The sequence below is a fragment of the Anthonomus grandis genome, chromosome 4 (genome assembly GCF_022605725.1).
Source record: "Anthonomus grandis grandis chromosome 4, icAntGran1.3, whole genome shotgun sequence".
NCBI lineage: Eukaryota > Metazoa > Arthropoda > Insecta > Coleoptera > Curculionidae > Anthonomus > Anthonomus grandis.
The window spans coordinates 8,024,455-8,045,736 of NC_065549.1; the positions used below are offsets into that span (position 1 = coordinate 8,024,455).

The 21,282-nt window shown below is 27.8% G+C and overlaps 1 protein-coding gene across 3 annotated transcripts in view; it reads right to left on the minus strand.

The window, feature by feature from the left end:
- LOC126735310 (zinc finger and SCAN domain-containing protein 10) overlaps nucleotides 1–21,282 on the minus strand; it is a 129,489-nt gene that overhangs the window by 20,716 nt on the left and 87,491 nt on the right. The window contains exon 3 of one of the 3 annotated variants that reach the window (XM_050439258.1): nucleotides 18,965–19,022. The exons of 1 other annotated variant lie outside the window; for it this stretch is intronic. The gene's annotated coding sequence lies outside the window, so the exon portion shown is untranslated. Of the gene's footprint in view, nucleotides 1–194; nucleotides 809–18,964; nucleotides 19,023–21,282 lie in introns of those variants that run through there. One more of the 3 variants, XM_050439260.1, reaches the window with a different exon arrangement.

A 21,282-nucleotide genomic window follows, 5' to 3' on the forward strand; every position in this document is an offset into this window, starting at 1 on the left:
AAAAAGTTACGCTTGCTCGGCCATAGATGATTTAAGAGCTTAGTAAAAGGCAATAGAACCTTATACTTACCCACTCTTATTTATAATCGACTTCGAGTTTTAAAATTAAATTAAAACGGTATGGTTTTCAGAATCGACAATAAAGTGATATTCTGTATAATATTCTATAGTAAGAGACAATGAGAAAAAAGTACCTCTTTTAATCGACCAAGAGCCTGACCTGCAATAACCCATTTTCAGGTCGATTTTCTCGGCTGAACGTTTAATGTATAATTTAAAACAACAACCCGACGATCCCAAGAGATGTTGGTACAATTATTACGCGGTCCACCGGCAGATTGCCAATTACCATCGCATGGGCCATTAAGGATCGACCTCGGCTACCAGATGAACACCTAAAAACCGTCTTTTCCTTCTCAAATCATATCCTTTCACTACAGACCGGCTCGAAACCGATACACTTTATTGTGAGATAAGAATTAAACTTTAAAAGAAGGAAAAAAAAAGTTCGATCGTACAGTGGGATATGTAAAGCATATACGTAGTTCTTTGTATGGCAGTTGACTATAAATCTTAAAACGTAAATTTCACGGTGTGTAATAAAGGTGGTATAGATAGACCCGAAGGTATCGAAATCAGGCAGCAAAGAAAATTAATTTTATTATCGACGTAACGCTGCTACCTTATCTGCTACCGAACGGCAAGAAATGTTGCGAAAATACAACTTAAATTATACAAACGCCCAAACTAGTCGCTGGCAATAATCATTTCTCAATTATTATGGTGCGTGGGGTAAAAAGTACCAGTAGGAATGGGCTCGTAAGTCGAGAACAGAGTTAATTTATTAGTGAATATTTTATTGAAAATAATGCATAACTTAAACGAATATGATGGTCCACTATTTATTTGGCATCCTCAAAACACAATAACGACTTTTAACAACTAAATTATGAAAAATATTTTGATTCCTGAGGAAGCCAGTGAAACGTCCATAATATCAGATTTCAACAAACGCCACAAGATATATAGAAAATAAATAATGAATACGGAAGGCATCACGATGCATAACTTAAATGGTCATAATTCTCAAGTCTTTATTATATATTTTCGTGTAAGTAAAACTTTATTTTTATTTATAATTTATCTGATATTCTAATAATTAAATAATTTTAAATGCTTCAAAGTAAATCTGTTTTAACTCGAGTAAAATCGAGTTCAACTGCCTGGGCCGAATATTTTAGTTTTTTAATACCAATGCATAACTTTAAGAACCATGACTGTCAACTATTTATTATTAGTTAGAAGAAATATAAAATTTTTATTTTTGCTTGTAGATTTGACGATCTAAAGTTATAATTTTTTTTAAATGTATTTTAGCGTCTATTATGTTTATTCTAAAATTTTTTGACTGCTCGGAAAATATGATTTCAAGTGCCTGGAAGAAAGCCAAATATTTGAATAATTTGGACATGAATTACAACCATTTATTATCGATTAGATAATATAGAAAGTGATTATTTTTACCTACAGATTAATTAAATTAAATTTTTTTCCAGGCATTGGAGTTTTTATTTTGTTCACATTCCACAATTTCTCAAATGATAAAAAAATATTTCTGGAAGACAATGAATAGTACGACTACCTAGGAGTAGCAAAAAACGAATCTCATTCAAATAATTTAAAAATAAAGCGAATTTAATTTTTATGCATAATTTTAATGGGCCTTGTTCCCAACTAATTATAACAACATGAAATAAATAGAAACTGATTATTTTTGCTTAATAGAATAGATGACTAACCGGCTAATATTATTTTTTTTCAATTTTTTCTAGTCATGTGGGTTTTTAAGTTATTCAATATTTCTTTAAATGAAATCAAAGCGTATCTAGATGTAACTGATTAATTAATTTTTGCCCACTTTATTGGACACAATTCCTATTATTTTATTTCTATTAAATAATAAATAAATTGACGACTATTGAATATACAATCTATAGTGTCCAAGCATTTTCGAAAAAATCAAAAATAACTTAAATTGCCTGAAAGAACGCCATTTTATTGTAAAATTAGGCAAAGCTAGTCTAAGTCTAAGTTTTAAACTCCCGACTATTTGTTTAAAAACTTAAATATTTATTAACTGCCTTGAAATGTTCAAAACTTAAAAAAAAATTAATTCTTCAATTATTTATTTAATGCTAATACCACAAATTATGTGAAAAATGCCTTCTTTTCTGAGCATTCCAGTAAAATGTCTGTATTAACAGATTTTTCCAAACTCCACAGAAAATAATTATTGCATAACTTACATGGTCACGACTCCCAAGTATTTATTAGATATTTTTAGAATATATGTAACAATAAAACTATTACCAAGTGATAAAGTTGCTTTTAACAGGACCACGTTTTAAAAATTCAAATTGAAATATTTCTTAAATTTATAATATTGGAATTTCGACCTTAATTTATTCTTACAATCATTCTAGAAAATACTCTAAAAATGTGATCCTTCAATCATTTTGAACATCTGTAAGAATAAGATAACAACGTGGATCTTTAAATCCGACTTCGTTAAATTTAAGTTTACTCTCAACCAATATGATATATTTTCTAAAAAATGTATGGTACAATCTTTTAATGTAATATATAATTATTAGTATGTGTAATACAAGCTTTTCAACATTATTACTTTCTCCAAAGTTTTCTAGTGTTTCGATGTGATTAGATGAATAAATTCTAGAAATTATATCGTTTCAGCTTTATAAATCTGAGTTCAATTGCTCAAAAAGAATTCAATCTGAGTCGAATTTTTTATAATTCCAATGCATAACTTTAATAGCCATGACTGCCAAATATTAATTACTACTTAAAAGAAATATACACTGATTATTTTTTGCTTTGTCGATTTAAAGTGGTAAAAAATATTTTATTTAAGCGTCTCGAATTCTTGTAAAATAAAATTTCAACTGCCTGGAAGAAAGCCAAATATTTGAATAATTTTTGCATGAATTTCAGTAATTTATTACCACATAAAAAATATTGAAAAAGATTATTTTTACCTATAGACTAAACGGTTTTAAATCGTACACATTGTATTTCTTCCAAGCATTTGAGTTTTTATTCTATAATTTTTTAAAAACAAATTTTTAGTATCTGAAAGACCACGAATAATAGCACTGCCTACGGGCTACCTGTTATTCCAAATGATCAAAGTAATTTATTTACGATACATGGAATTTTGATTATTTTAAATTAATTCACTTGAATACATTTTCTAATTTTCAAAAGCAATTTTCAATAAATATATTTTTGAACTCCCAAAAAATTAAACGTTTTGCAGGTATTTAAAAACACTTTACACGTTTTACATGCAGCTTCTTTAATTTTAATGCATAATTTTAATGAGTATGATTCCCAACTAATTATTACTTACTTACTTTACTATTATTACTTGCTGCAATTGGTTAAAAAAATTATTATCAATTATTTATTTCAAAAAAATATATACTATATTAGAATATTTTTGCTTACTGAAGTATCACCTCTTAGATCAATCAACTTTCCAGGCATTTTCGAAAAAATTAAAAATGAGTTAGACTGCCTGGCCTTAGAATGCCATTTATTTGGAAAATTGCGCTTACTATTAATACTATAATTCCAAACTATTTTTTAAAGGCTTAAAATAATTTAAATTTTCGGGAAACTTATTAATAATCTTAACTACTTCAAAATTGTAGAAAAATCAAAAATTTAATGTACTTATAGAGGAGATGACGTTCAGTTATCAAAACTTGATATATCCTACCTTTTTCAGATATTCAAAAAAAATTGTTACTTGTCTGGAAAAAAATGAATATGTCAATTGCCTAGAAGTAGCAGAAAAAAATGTTATTCAAAATATTTCAAAGCGAGTTCATCTTTCTAAAAGAGGGACAACTAGTAAATTACAAGTGCCTGGAGGTAGTAGTTAATTACTTTTTGCTTTTAAGGATCTAAAAATTAAAATATGTTCTTGTATGCATAACTTTAATGAATGTGATGAAACTGAGATTAACAAACAACAATTCTGCTTCAAATGGTTTAAAGCCCAGTGAAATACCTGACAAATCTTAACTTCTAAGCTAAATTTCTATGCATAGCTTTAATGGATATGGTATTATGTTGGTATAATATTTATAATTGCCGATATTTCGATCGATACAACGTCCCATTCCTTCGGTACCTCGTCGAGTGTCTTTTTGATTTATAGCTCTACATTTCTGACAGTTTATATCGAGCAAATCAGCTAAAAAGTCGTTCAGCCCGCATTACGTTTGCACTTGACAAAGTAAACCAGCCAGTTTTCGCGAGAGTCTCGCATGCATAAGAGGGAGACGGAGCGAGGAGACACGCCCTATAGATGCGTATAGTAAGAACTTTCGAATTTTTTACTTAAAAAAAAAAGGTGACAGAGGATGAATCAAATTTTAACTAAAATGTATATAAGTGACGTGTTACTATTTTTGTGCATTTTATTAGTTTTTTATTCATATTTATACTCAGAGACCTCCTATGATAGTATCGGGGTACTTTATTCAAACGAGCAAGAATACAAGAATTTCAACAACAAAAAAAAGACGCGTTTCCATAGAAAAACAATCGCGTCGTACGACCCGAAAAAGGCTTTATCGGCGCGAGGCGCAATTACAGGTCCCTGTAATTACTCCGCTATGTAAAAAATGCCTGTCAGGTGGCGACTGTTCCGCGAAACGTCGCATATGGTCGTACCGACCACCGATGCGAAAAAGGCAACAGCGCGATATGTACTGTTTCGCTCGTAAATCTTTTCAGGAGAGTGATGGCGCGCGTGTTTACGGAAATGCCATACCATAATGCCGAGTACGTAATTTTTTTTTCTATTTATCTAAAAATGAATATTTTAATATTAAATAAGGGTACTTATATTAATATGGTAATAGAAGTGGTAATTATCCGCTACCAATGCATGCAATAACTATTAAAACGTCTTGGTAAAGAACGAAACTTGTAAATCAGCACTTTTTGTTTAAGGGTTTACTTGCAGAGCTTCATGGATCCAGCATTACACTAAAAACATGTTCAAACTTTAACGACCATTAAAGCACACCCTGTCTTACAATAATATGGTAGTATCACCTGCAAATGCTGGCTTCGATCATTTATCTTAAGTACAAGCTGAAATAGACACTATTTACCTTAAGTTGAATCTATGGAGCTTAGACAAGAGAATTTCAAGATCTATATAATCCAAAGTTTTCAATAAATCCTCGAATACTGCTATCATTGCTGTTTAGGCATTTATACAGATATTTGGTGTCGACAAGTATATCTATTGTGATTCAAGTGTACTTGAGTTTTTGGGGGGTAGGATAGGTTCTGGACATTTTAAAGAACTTCCATATGTCTGTAAGTCAGGATTTGCTAAATCTAAATTTAAACTGTGCATTGATCTGGCACAATTCTGGATTAAATTTATAACGTTTTAAAATAAATTAAATGACTTACAAACAAAATTACTAGCCAAGTGAATAAGAGAAATCGTGCACGTTTGTGCATAATTTAAATGGAGGTGAATCATTCATATATTACTTATTTTATAGATAAATACTCAACCATGTATACAATAGAAAAAGCGCCTTTCCCAGCGCCTAAAAGCACTTGTAAATCTTATAAATCATGAATCACGTCCATTTAAGTTATGCTTAAAACAGTAGCAATTTAAGATTTTAACAACTCTTAATAATTTGTCTTGGGATTTTTTCATGAACAAATTTACTCACTCCTGCGCGTTTAAATAGGGAAACCATTGAACTGCCTGTAGATCAAAATTATATATTGAAAGTTATCTACCGAAAGATCAAATACTATTCCACCACCTCTTTACACAAGAGAATTGTTTGATGTGCGGTCACTCTACTGTTTTTTCATCTGGATATATCTTGATAAATTAAATAAACTCTTAAAATTTCATCAGTCATAGCAGATAAAAATAAATGTACATAGAAATTTGGTTACACCTGTTGCTTCTACTACAAAAAAATGAAAATCGTTTTCACATCTTTTTATCTTATCTCACTGTTAGAAGCTCTACGTTCTGATAACGACTCAATCGCCCTTGAACTGCAAATAATAACCTTTAACCTCTAACTTTTATACCCTCTGAGGCTAAACCTATAAAGCTTAGACAAGAGAATTCCAGGATCTCCACAATCAAAAGCTTCCAATAAATCTCAAAATACTATTATCTTTCCTTTCTTGGCATAGACATTTCTAATTTTATAGATAAATACTTAAGCTTTTACACAATATAAAAACATCCAAATCAATTGTTTGCTTTTTTAAGTGATTTTATAAAAAAATAATCACGTCCATTTAAGTTATGCTCAAAAATGTAACTATTCAAAATCTCAACTATTCTTAATACTACTAATCTACTAGGTATTTCTTGAATAATTACTTTACTCACTTCTGTGCGTTTAAACAGAGAAATAAATTACACAACAGCAAAATTCTATCATCTATGAACTATTTACTTCAATGCGCTTTGAAGCTTAGACAATAGTATCACTGAACCCACATATTCAAAAGCTTTGGATTAGTCTATCTTTCCTTCGTCCTTTAAAACTCAGGCAATAGTATCATCGGATCTACATCATCAAAAGCTTTAAATAATTCGCAGAATACTGTTATTGTTTTCTTTCAATTTACAGACATATACAGCATTTTCAAGAAGTTAAAATTGAATTGGTAAACAACTAATGCATACAGTATTTGTATTGCAAAAAAGATCTCTAAAATATATTAATAAATATATAAATATTATAAAAATATTAATCCAGAGATTCTGGTAGACTTATGTTTTTGGCAAACAATATTTTGACCATGCTTTCATTATTTATCATAGAAACTATATTACTAATCAATAAAAAATATAAAGCAACCTTGGTTTAAAACTGCCTATCCATTTGTATATCTATATCTAGTTCTAGAAGTTCACGACTCTATTGTCTTCAATACTCGTCAACTACTTAATCGTTTACCCATAGAGATAAAGAGAATATCTGATAGATCTCTATTTAAACGTATTTAGGCTCTACGTTATAGCGTCGAAGAATTTTTTGATGACTACACTATTTAAATATATTTGTTTCATCTTACTTTTTGGCTTGTGTCTTCTTGTTCTAATACTTTTATATTTATATTAAAGTTGTATGTGTTATTTCACCAATTACTAGTTATTAGAATTAGGTATTTACATGCTAATCAAAATTAATAAACACAAGTAATTTTATGAAAAAAATAATCACGACCATTTAAGTTATGCTGAAAATTTAGGTATTTATTAATTTAACTTGGGATTTTTTTAATAACTACTTTACTCACTCCTATGCATTAAAACAAACAAAGAACTTATATTTCAGCAAGATACTTGAATCTCTGATTACACCTACACATTTTATCTTAAGATAAAATCTACTTCTCTACTACTCTAGGAGGATGTCTTTAAATAAAAACAAAATTTAGTGTTTAGGGAATAAAATAAAAATCACATGGGGTATTTACAATCATTCTGTAATAAGTCTAAGTTCTTTAAACCAATCACCTTGAAACCTTGTTTTGGGCATTTGAAATTTGAAATTCAATATAACATTTATTACTCCTTCTTGCTTAGGGAAAGCCAAATTCTCAATTTTTTCCCCTTTGCCACAGATGCAAAGGAAGTTCATCATACTATGTTAGGGTTTTCAAGTAAATACTCTGCAGCCGTGATGAAATCCCGATAATAATACTGAAAAAATTAGTCATTGTATAAATGCCCATCTAGCTCATATAATAACTACCAGTCTAAATATTTGAATCTAAAATCTCTAATCTCAATAAAACTAAAAATGGAAAAAGTTGTTCTAATTTAAAAAAATAAGGATGATGAAATGGATGTGGGAAACTAACGCCCCACATCACTGCTCTCTCTTTAATATCAAAAACCTTTATGTTCATTGCTTTTATTATTTGCAATATGAACTTTCTATTAATGCAAAATATTCTTTCAATTAAGATAATTTTATGAAATAATGAATCTCGTGCATTTAAGTTATGCTCGATATGTAGCTACTCAAAATGTAATTAATTTTTAAAATATTGAATAATATTTTTTCATTAGCTACTTCATTTACTCCTGTGCGTTTAAACGGAGAAAAAAATTAAACATCAGCAAGATTACTTGAAATTTTGGATACAGTTATACATTTGAGCTTCAGATAATTTTATAAAAAAATTAATCATATCCTTTTAAGTTATGCTCAAACTGTTTAAAATTCAAGATTTCAACTATTCCTCATAGTCTTGTTTGGGATTTTTTTATTAACTACTTCATTTACTCCTGCACATTTGAAGATAGAGCTTAAAGATTAGTTAAGATACTTGAAATTCTGGATGAACGTATATATTTAACCTAAAAATACATTACTTCATATATTTTGTTTATATAAAAGGGTGGAGATTTCACAGAAGAAATTATTAAAATATTTATTTTTTGTTGGCCAACTGAACCCTTAAGCAGGAAGAATTTAAGTGTCTTCTCTTAGTGTCTGTATGTAAAAAAAAATATTTTTGTTAATTTAGTCAAATAACGCAGGTGTTTTGCATAATTTTTAGAAAACTTGTCGCAATAATTGTAAAATAAACTCTATTGCAAACTGCCTAGAAGCAGCTCTAAATGCATTTATTTTAAGTAATTTAAAATCCTTGACTGGACAACTGTTGAAAATCATAATTGTCGGATGATTCACACAGCTTTTTTACCCAACCAATCAATATCCCCAGTTAAAACTAAAACACTTATAATTTCAAAATAATTTATGATATCTTTGGGTCAACAGCATCAATAACTTGCATGATCAAACATCGATTCTCTAAACTAGTATAAGTTCACCCATCCTGATATTAATAATTGCACGATTACGGCATATCATAGCTAATTGAAATATCTACTTTCCACCGAACCTGAACCTATTCATTACTCATTACGGGCCTTTTTCCGTAAAAAGACAACCTTAAAGTCGTAACGCCCCATTCAATTTTGCCTCATTATCTTCATCCTATTGATGTTTTGCCCGTTTCAAGATACACCAAGCCCGTTCCGTCGTAGCCGGTGATTCAACTTTAACGATCTCCTTTTAAAAATTTGCTTCTTAGGAAGCTATTTATTACTATTATCTTTCTTACGTTGGCAATCTATTTCTCAGTACTCTCAACTATTGCGGGTGTTTAAAAAAAAGTACCTTTAATGATTCAATAATACGAGAAAAATGATTTCTATAAGCGCAATGACACCACGATAATAAACTCCGAAGACCTTTAATGGTTCTAACTGTTTTAAATCAGTGTGGGTTTTACCACCAGAGGTTTCTTTATTGATTCCACTCGAGGTTGATCAATTAATATTGGAATCAATCGAGGCCGCGGATTTGTGAAACAAAAGAGCCGAATCGGAGAAACAAAAATTGACTGCCGTAACAAATCGTCGGGTCGATTTAAAACATCAATCAACGAAAATGTGCGTATTATTATTATTTGATATCTCTATTATAAAGCCATCAAGGATTTCGTTGGTGTGTAGTGAACCTTCGGAGTGATGAGCCTTGTGGGAGTCAATTATTTTTTTTTGTAATGATTAACAGATGCTGAATGTTAACGGTGAGAAAGTTTTCGGATGTATAAGAATAATGTTCGGATATTGACGGACAAGGAAATATTGATTTTGATGTAAACTGACAAGAAAATTTAAGAAAAATATTGAGGATAAACGGCTCAACATTTTCACTGAAGAATTTCACAAATTCTTACAGATCTAAAATATCAACTTATCCAGTGTTAAAAAGGATTTTCAGTAAATTTAAGTTTTTTTTGTTTTGGTTTTTTTGCTAAATATTCCAGATCGTTTTTCTTAAATGAACTTTGAGGATGCTTCATAATACGTTCAAAGCAAATTTTTAGAGAAAATTATAGATTTTTAAGAAAACGAGTTTTATAGAATTAATTTCATACTATGATGTATCGTTTTTGCGTAAAAAAATAAAAACCAAAAAAAAATGTTTCTCTTAGTTCTTTGAAAGTGCTTTTGCATGATATCTTGTTAAAAGTAGTTATAAAAATTTAGGACAAAAATTAATTTTTTAAGCAAAAATTATACGTCCTATGAAAGTAAGTCTAGAGCCCAAATTTGCTTTAAAATAAATGGGGATTTCAAAAATAGTCTTAATTTATAGAAAAATTAGTGGCGTATAATTTTTTTTAATTGTTTAAAAGTTCAAGTCCCGTATAGACGTCCCTGGTGAAAATCAGGAAAAAAAATTTCTTTCAAAAATCCTCCTTAATGATGAAAAGGTACCAAATTTATTAAAAATATCTAAGTATGATAAAAAATTATGATATAAGAACTCTTTTCTTCTTAAAATTTTAACACCCTATAGCTCAAAATTAAGATGTTTAGGACATTATGCCTTAAGGATTTCTAGTTAAAATTCTCTCATTTTTCCCCCAAAATTTTCCTTTGTAAAAAATAGTGATATAAAAAATTATACTACAAAAATTATCTAAAATAAAATAAGTGTAAGGAAAGAAGTAAATGCAATATGAACAGAAAAGAGACCAGAACACATACAGAAATTAACTATTTTTAGTGTCAAAAAAATTTATAATAATATGCTCAAATTAAAATGCGAAAATTTAGATTATTTAGTTTTGTAGTTTAAGCACATACATATTTCTAAAGTGTATGTGTAGGATACCTACTACAAAATTATCCTATTTATTGATGCGGTCTAAAATGGGACCTTAGTATTAATAATTATTAATAAAGTTTAATTGCCATTAATCGGAATAAATCCACTTTCGTTAAATCACTGCATTTATAGATTATTGGATTTTTATTTGTCAAATTTTAAACTTGAAAATCTTTAACTGGAAAATCAAATATTTGATATTCACTCATATATTTATCCGGACTTCAAATGTGTAGAAGTCCGTGAATAAACTCCTTTTGGCCAATTTAGAGATGAAAAGTTTATATAATTAAAATAATGCATAATATTTTATTTGTTTTTAATTGTATTTTTACGGTAATAGTTTTAAATAATTAATTATTATTTTACTAACAAGTTTCATTTATATAGAAGACATCTAAGAGTTAAGATTTTTCATCGAAATAATCAGTAAATAGATAATAAATGCTTTTGCCGAATTCCTTAATTTCACCTTAATTAATAAATAAATGCAAAAAAATTATTATATTTAGTTTTTGTTATTATTGTTAAATTTATAAAAATTAAAGTTTAGTTTTAAGTGAATTATATAAATTAGATAAATTTATGTAAATATAAAACCTTACTATATTAAAACTAGAAATTAAGCAAATTAATAATAAATTAAAAATAAAGTTGTACTTTTCCCTTTTAAAAACTAAATATATATAAAATCAATTATAATCTCACTTCTATTTTAGTGTTTACAATATTTATTCTACAATAGAAATTAAAGTAAATTAGCTCTTTTATTTAAGCAAATTTTCCTAAATTAATAAATTTTTAATAATACAAGGCACGAAAATTACACTTTTATAAAAACAAATAAACTCTTTTTAATATTAATTCGCTACAATAAAAAAAAACTATCACAAAATAATAAAACAGGATTTTTTGTTTAACGAATTATTTAAATAAAGAAATAAATAATATAATAAATAAGAATTTACAATATCCTTTTAAATGTAATGTTAAATTTATTTGTTTTCTAGACGTTGTTAGTTATTCAATCGAAAAAGAAGTTAATAAATTACACAAATTAAATTACATTAATAAATATATTTAATTTTTATTAAAAAGTAATAAAATACTTGCTAAAAGCACTGTCCTTTTTTCCATATAAATATTCTAAGCAAAAAAATAAATATAAGCAATGCTTTAAAAATAAGACAACTTTTATACAAAAAAACATACAAAAATAATTTTAATAATTAGTATAATAAAGAATTAAAGGAATAAATTTAAAAAATTATTAAAACTTGAAAAAGTGACTACTATAGAATAAAATAAAATTACGCTACTGGTTTAAATTTAATAATACAAAACAAAAATAAAATAACAAAGGGTAACTAAAATTGTTTCGGTCATCCTCCACTAAATTTAAGTGAAGGATGACCGAAACAATTTTAGTTACCCTTTGGCATATAACTCTACTGCAAGTATGGACTACTTCGTGAACTTCAAAAATAAATTAGATATTTATAAATCCTTGACAAAAAAAAACAGTTTTAAATTTGACTTCCAAAATCCATAATTTAATAGAGAAATTAAAAACATCAATAATCCAAAAATTGAATTTAGCATGAATTTCGAAAAAATTTTTTTTTTTCAAAAAATCAAAATTTAAATATTTCGCAAAACAATTATAAAGATTGTTTGAATGAGTCCTTAAATTAGCGGTATATGTGAAAACTAGTAAAACTTTTAATGAAAACTGTGATTTTTTCTTCTTTTTCCTCCTCTATAAAGGCAGACATTTTTTTATTAAAATTCAAGTATATCGACATTTTTAAAACATTGTAAAACTTAAAATGTACAAAAATGTACGAAAAAGAAGAAAATCATTACGTGCAAAAGAAGATGAAGGAAAATGAAGGTATAAGTGACTCATAAGGCTTAATAAAAAATTAATTTATGCTCAAAAAAAGCTAAAAATTATTTTTTTTATACATGGTTCATGAAATCATTTCTGGTTTTTTAGAACAAAATTTCTGTGGCATTGATTAAATTATTCTCTATTTTCTCTTGTAAAGAAAATCTCGAGAAATCCTGTATGTGATCCGAGCATACTAATATTTTTTTAAAAGCCCTAAACTGAAAACGTTAATTTTAGGTAAAATATTTGTAAAATTAAATTTTTTGTATTGTCTAAAATAATATCTTTAATGATTTTTTAAATGAAATTCCTTTAATTGCTATCATTCTTATATTAAAAGTTTTATCGAATTATTAAAATATTTTGGCTTTTTATGTAGCTATTATGGTCACTGAAAATTATTTTTATTTTTTTTTAAGACCCAATTTTTTTAGTACCCGTATTAAACTCAATAATATTTACAAAAATTAAATAAAACTCAACTGATAAACGAAAGTTAAGGTATTATATCAATATCATTATTTTAATGTTGAGTTATTATCGAATGGCTTAAAAAAATTAAATTACATTAATAAACTAATTTAGTTTTTAATAAAAAGCAGTAGAATAATTGCTAAAAGCATTTCCCCGTTTGCCTGAATAAGTACTAAAATTGGTGCTGTATTTAAAACTAATAAAACCTTAATGAAAATTGTGAGTTTTTTCTTCACTATAATGACAACATTTTTTAGTAAGACCTAATAATATTGTGTTTTTAACGGTAGTAAAATCTGATTATAAAAATTTAATTTTGTACAAAATTAATTAAAAAGAAGGGAACTATAAGGTTTAAAGAAAGAATCTATAAGCGAGTAAGTAAAAAAATTAGTAAAAAAAATAATCCATCATTAAAAACACCCTAAATTATTTTTTTAATTTGCAACATATGCATATATTTCTGGATTCTTGGAGCATTCTTGAAACAGACTTTCTGAAACATGTTTATTTTTTATATAATTCTTCTACAATAAAACAAATCTTAAGAAATTGAAAAATCCAATTTGTCTTGTATTGGTCAATGAATAAGTCCAAATTTTCTCCCCATATTAGATCCAATAACATTTTCAAAAATCAAAAAAAACCCAATTGACAAACGAGTCCTAATTTTCCAATAAAATTTATTAAAAGGAAGTCAACATATCCATATTAAAGTGCAAGGAAAGATGAGATTAGGTACGTGTGGGTCGGTTTGATCGATTTTATTAGACGACTTCTAATGTCAGTTTGAGAGCTCGCTCGTCGATAATGAAGGCAGTTCCGAGGGTGTGTTCTCGCACTTTTTTAATACGTTCGATCGCGTCGCGTTACTGTCAACTGTTACTATCGATAATTACGGCACGTGGGCGATTTTTTATTAGGACACCGCCGCAAATGAAGTCAGATACTGTGTGAATATTGATATTTACTTTCCGGTTTGTAGGTGTTTCAGTTACACTAATGGATCGTGCAAGGATGTTATTCGCTATTTCGAATTTATTGTAACGTTTTTTTTTATAGTGAAAAATTTAAGAATTTTTAAAATTTTTAAGTAAAATTCATTGAAAAAATTGGGAAAATCCATGTATTCCATTGGGATTCGTGATTAGTTTTAGTCTTTTTCAGTGCCAAGGCACTTTTAGTACACAGATTGTTTTTTACTAAAGAAATATTGAAACTCCATTCACTGGAAGCTTTTTTATTCACAATTTTAAACATCATGTCCAAGAAAAAACGTAGTTGTCATAAATTTATATTTTTCAAAGAAAAATATTAATTAAATATAAAAACAAATAAAATCCATATTGAAAATAGTTAGAATAAAATTTAGTGAAAAAAAAAATATACGGATGAAAAACAACAAAAAAAGATAAATGCAGATAGGACAAAGGAGTGCAAAGAAGCTATTTATGAATTATATTTCAAAATAGCAAAATTTTAATTTTTCATTTAATCAGAAATGTGGAGCAGGATCGAGGTTTTATCATGACCATGTAAACTTTTTATATTAATAACAAATGAATTTTTGACCTTGAAAACTGATGGAGCTATATCATATCAAGTTTACTAGAACAAATACATTTTTAAAGATCTGCATCATTTGATTTCAGTTTTTCTAGTGGTAACTGTATTACCAATTAGAGTATCTTCAATTTGAAGCTCATGAAGTTCAACATCCCTTTTAATGTCTTTAAGATCATTCTTTCCTTTTTATACTAGCAAGTCTTCTTTAGCTTTATCGTTTGGTTTATTATCACTAAGCAAACCTTTGGCTTCTGAAGAACATCACGAAATTTACTTAAATGAAGCAATGCATGAATAGACTTATTTCCAACAAGTTTCGCAGCATATTCATGACTTTTGTCCCGGATTGATTGTCAATGTTGCTGAGTCTGGAATCATGCTGCTCACTCGATTGAAAATCGTTCTGACTCTTAATATCTGTGGTGTCGTTCAGGTCTTTACTAACCAGATGCTCTGGACCATCGAGAACTTCACTGAAAGCTCTTGATTCAACTGCATCATTTCTTTATGGAGCTTCTGAAGATATCTTTGCATTAGCTACTGAATCTTCTTCCTTATTCACCTGACTTTTATAAAGCTTTTCTGACTCAATAGTGTCTTTTTTCACCACCTATATGGATTCTTCTAGTCTATATTGGGGTTCGTATAGAGTCGTGAAACTCAAGAAAACTAATCGGTTCATTATGAAGTTTTACTTTAGGAAACTTTGTTAGTGCTTCAACTGCTGAAGAGATTTTTTCAACATGCACCATTCTTATGTTCGGTTTTAGCAAGCTGAGGTTCAACAAGTAGTTTCTTCTTATTTTCACTGCCTATATCAGATAATTTATTATAATTTATATTGGGATTTGGATCCAGAACTTTAGGGTGAAGCTCAGTAGAATGAAGTAACTAGTAGTTGTTTTCTTCATTGATTTTGTTGAGTCAGTTTATGATCATACTATTATGAAGTTCACTGGAATAGGGTAATCTGTGAGAGTGATAATCCTTAAGTTTTTTCATTGCTAGACATATTAAGTTGTTTTAGTATAGTTAAAAAATATATTTTTGGATTTTTGATTAATCTTACTTATTTTTTTATTTCATAGAGTTTTTTTTTAAATAAAGTAAGTCCTAATTTGGAAAACGTTATGTTGTGTTAAAACTTACTATAAAGAGTAAACTATTAAGTGAAAAAGAACAAATTAATATTCTATGAGTGGCTTTTTCTAAACCAATCATACGAATACAGTTTTTCCTTATAAACAAGTAAAATTTATTTTTTTTATAGGTGGCTAAGTGGACATTTTTAATTTTTAAGTTAATTTTTGGAGTTTTACTTTTTCCAAATATTTCAAATTATTCACCAATGCATAAACTTGAAAAGAATTTTTTTATCTCTACTTTTCATTGCAGTTTTTTGACCAATTGTCACTATAGAAGGTAAATGATATATAACCTTGTTTAACTAGGAAAGAATTAAAATTATATGCTCTCCTTGCAAGAGTAGTTTTTTGTATAATATATTTGTTATAAATTGTCCTCACTTTTCCAAAACGAGGAAAGTCTGTAAAGAACGATCCGATTTTATTCTAATTTCCACTGCTAAACAGAGAAAACTTTACAATATAATAAAAAAAATACACTTAAACACTTTTAAAGTTAAAAGTTCTTTTTTAAAATTATCCAAGAAAACACTAATTTGTTTAAAACAATTTTGATAAAAAATTCATAAGTCTTTAAGGGCTTTTCCAATTTTATTCTAGTTTCTACTGGAAAATAGGGAACACCCTATCATATAATAAGATAATATGTAAGATTTGTTTTTTAATTAAAAGTATTTTATATCAATGAAAACACATATTTTTTTATAGCAATTTTTTTTTGTTTAAGTTGTAATAAGTGGTTTGATTTTAAGTAATTTTCACTAGTAGACCGAGTACATTCTAGTAAATTTTTTTATTAGGTAGGTAAGGTAAAAAGCAATCAGGAAAAATAACCAAGTTATAAAGAAAATTCACTTGATTTTGGACAGTTTTTCCAAAATTTTATCTTTAACTACTGAGTTTATAAAAAAATTGTAAAGGCATTTTGTTCTAGAATTAACTAATTGTTTTTTTTTATCGTTTTTGAGAAATAGGCGGTAAGTTTTAAAAATTATGATGGATATTGACTTCCTACCAACTGCGCCAATTAAATAGTAGCTCCGGGTATTTGTTTTTTAAAAAGTATAAATGTATGTAAATTTTCATATAAATTGTATATATTTTAATTAAAAAAATATTCGCAGAGATATTTGTAATAAGACTTAAAAAAAAATAAAAGAACGTCATTAGAATATAAGATTCTTAACTCTTTATATATTTATTGTGTAAATTTTAACATTTCAGTGACTACAATAAGGAATTTAAAAAACTTCGAATAAAAGGAAAATCTAAGCCTTTAACACCAAAAAATAACATTTTTGCTAATAATTTAATTTGAAGAGCTTTAAAAAATAAAAACAAATAAAAATCTTAAAGCAATTTTTAAAATTAAAATATTTAATTAGCCGAAAATTTCATCAACTTTAAAACATTTATTTAATCACTCACTAAAACTTATTAAAAGATTGTAATATTGGTTTTGTATGTTTTGTTTATATTTTAATTAAGTTTAGGAAAGTGTTTGGAAAATACAAAAATAAAAATCAAATAATTTTTATCTTATAAAAATTAAATAATTTTTTAGAAAAATTAAAATATTATTATGTATAGTAATAATAAATTTTAAATTGTAAACCCTTTTTCCAGATATTTTTTATTAAATTTTTTCATTTTGTGTTAGGCTTTCAGTAAATTAAAAAAAAAATATTTTCCAGGTATTTAAAATAATTTTGCCATTTTGTCCAAGCATTTCACGTAATTTTTTTTATGTATTTTGTCATTTGAGGTAATTTTTAATTTTACGCCAGGGATTTTATAAGTCTTCAATAAGAGTTTTTAAAATATTTGCCAGCTTTTAACACATCTTTTACTTTTCGAAACAAATAAATCCTGTTTGATAAATATCATTATTTAAAATTACCTAAAAAGAGACCGACTATTAGGTGGAAAAGAAAAAATTAATATTAATATTAGTTGCTTAAAAATATTATTTTATCTTAAAGACAAGTAAAATTAATATTATTACTATTTTTTTATGCGTGGTTTAAGTAGACATTTAGGTAGGGCCAAATTTTTATAATCAAGTAAATCCTAATTGAAAAATATTATTTTGTGGAAAATTTAATAAAAATAGGCTCAATATGAAGTAAAAAAAAATAACTGAATGTTCGTATAAGTTCCTATGAGTGGCTTATAAAAAATATTAATAATACTATTTTTTTTGTTGTATACAATGGCAAATATGAAGTATTTTTGATTAAAATTTGCTAGTCAAACTTCTTTTAAAAACTGCAAATAATACAACTGAACAAACAATACAAATGTTTCAAAAACCCAACTTAAAATGTTCCATTTTGAGTAAAAGTGAGGAGAGATGTTTTATTTTTTGTATATAACCTTAGACAATGCTTGTAGTGATTTCTTTTAACTAACCCTTACAGTTTTAACTTTTCTTCTAAAACAACTTCTAAAAAATTAATAAAACAAAGAAACCAGATGCTATGTGAATATTGATTGATATTTATTTTACAATTTATAGGCGTTAAACTAACATGAATGTATCGCGCGAATGTTGTTTACTAATTTCAATGTTTTTTTTTTCTAAATGTTCTAATTAAGCCGATGCCAAGTAAACGAATGAAAGAGAAGCAGGTATTTGGCTCACAGGCAATTTATTAAGAAAATTATGTTTGCCTGTACTCACATATCTTGTGGAGATGATGTGTCTAAATAATTACAGCATCAATCACCTGTAACCGAAGCGAGATGAGTCGCTTGTGGTTATAAACGGGCCGTGAAAATTCACTTGGTTATAGTGTTGTGGGTGGGACAGTCACTATACAACAAATAAACCGGAGAGAATAGGATTTTTGAATGGCTTGGACAGCTGTTGGAAAAATCGCTTTCATTATTTTCTTGGTCTATTATTGTATTTCTGGCGGTCATTTGTTTTTTCGGAGGTGGGTAGTTGAGCTGTTAACTCATCGTAATTTATAATATTTAAAATATTTTACGTAAGTTTTGTAATTAATCTCTTGTGTCTAGTGTACCACCCACTGAGTCAAAAGATTCATATGAGGGATTTTAGTTAAAAAATTTATATTTACCTCCTATTTGATCTGTAATAGTTCTTCTTATTGGAGGTGATTACAGTGCAGATTGAGCCTGAAATAAATAAAGAAAGTTAATGTAAGATTTGTATTTCCTAAATTAGCTTATTTATGTTTTCTGCAGTTTTTTCAATAGCTCTTGAAGGAATTTTTACTCAAATTTTAATAGAATTGTTAGCTCAGTTTTTGGGCCAGTGTTTCCAATTAATATTTTGTCCTTTTTAAACTAATTAAAAAGTAAACTATTGACAAAAGTACTGTCGCAAAAATATCACGTACAGGAAAAGTCGAATATTTCCGGAGGTATCCGAAAAAAAAAACAGAATTAGAAAAATCCTGTTTTTAATATTTTTTTCTGATGTTATTTCCAAACCTAGAGTAAAATAAATGGAACTTTTCCATAGCCAGTTTTTGGCCCTGTATAATGATGATGTAGAATTAAGGATACAACGTTTTGTCTTCAAGCAAACATCATCTTTTTTTAAACATTGAATTGCAGTTCATACAAATAATTGAAAATCGAACCCTTTTAAGTTATGCATATATTACCAGTAGTATTTTTTTTAACTAGAAAAAAAATATTAGTAATAATAAAAAAAATTTTATGTAACAAAAAAGATACTAAAAATTACATTATATAAATTGGTAATCGTGCATCCATTGAATTTCCAAATAATAATAAATACTTAGTTATTTAGGACTGCTCAAAAAAAAATTAAGTTATAAGAATATCAAAATACGTCCAGAAGTTGGAATATTAGGCAATAAAACAGCAGTAAATATAATAATAAAAAAAATTAATAATTACGAAAAACTTTTTATTGAAGACCAAGTAGAAGTCGGAAAAATTGATTTAATTTTTCATAAGAAATTATTGAATTATTACTGAAATTATTTTTAAAAAACGACTAACAGTAATTTTAAAATAAGTTTTTAAAATCAAAAGCTGCAAAAACTCATCTGTCTATATATTAAATTTATAATAAGACAAAAACGGAGTATAGAATCCACGAAAAATAAAGGACAACCACCTTTTGAAATAAATTTTATATATAAAAAAAATAGTAAAAAAATTTACGGAGAGAGGATAAAAAATCTTATCTTTAAAAGTAATTAAAGAACAAAGTATAGCCACAATTAGAAAAAACTCGGTGCCTAATAATTTATACATATGAAAATTTAAATATTTGGATAAATAGTTGTAAGTTAATCATAGCTATTAAAGTTATGCCTACATTTTTATTTTCCACAAAATATTGCTTTTTTTAAATTTCATCTATAATTAATCTGATCATTGCTTTAGCCATAGTCATATTTTTCATCAATAGATAGGGTCTACCAATAAGAATGATATAAGTTTAAATTGCTAAAAAATAAAAACGAATTGGTTAATTTTTATGATTGATGTTTTATGTTGTAGTCTATTATGTAACATTATGTTTTAAACAAAATATAGTTAAGATGTCCACCTCGGCTACGGCGGCAGACGTTTAGACGATGAACCCAATTTTCAATCACTTTTTCTAACAAGTTGGGCTGAATTTCGCGAACCTAGTTATGTTAACTTTCAACTCATTGCTGGTTTGAGGATTGTTAGAATACACCTTCGACTTCAGATATCCCCAAAGAAAAAAGTCCAGGGAAATGAGATCACAAGACCTTGGTGACCAGTTGATCTCGCCATGTCGCGAAATTATTTGATCTTCAAGACGCTCTCTTAATAAATTAATTGTGGCTCGGGCAGTGTGTGATGTTGCTCCGTCCTGTTGAAACCAATTCTGTTCAAAGTCTCCCCCATCAATTGCAGGCCAAAGAAAGTTTGTTATCATGTCGCGGTAGCGCTCTCCGTTGACTGTCACAGTACGCCCCCCTGCATCCTCAAAAAAGTATGGACCGATAATTCCACCGACATGCAAACCACACCACACAGTCACTTTTAACGGGTGTAATGGCACCTGTACTAATTTCTGGGGATTGTTCTGACACCAGAAGCGGCAATTTTGCGTATTGACAACGCCACTAAGACAAAAATGGGCTTCATCTGAAAAGATGATTTGTTTCCCAAAATCGGTATTTTGTTCCAACTGCAACAGAGCCCAGTCGGTGAACGTTCTTTGCAAACTATGGTCAGCAGGCTTCAATTCTTGAGTTAGAACTATCTTATATGGATGTAGGCCTAAGTCTTTCTTCAAAATGCGCCACAGACACATTGGTGAAATGCCTAATTGCTGAGAACGGCGCAAAACAGACACATTGTTATTCGCGTCAACACTTTCTCTTGCAGCGGCGATATTTTCAGCGGTCCTTGCCCTTTT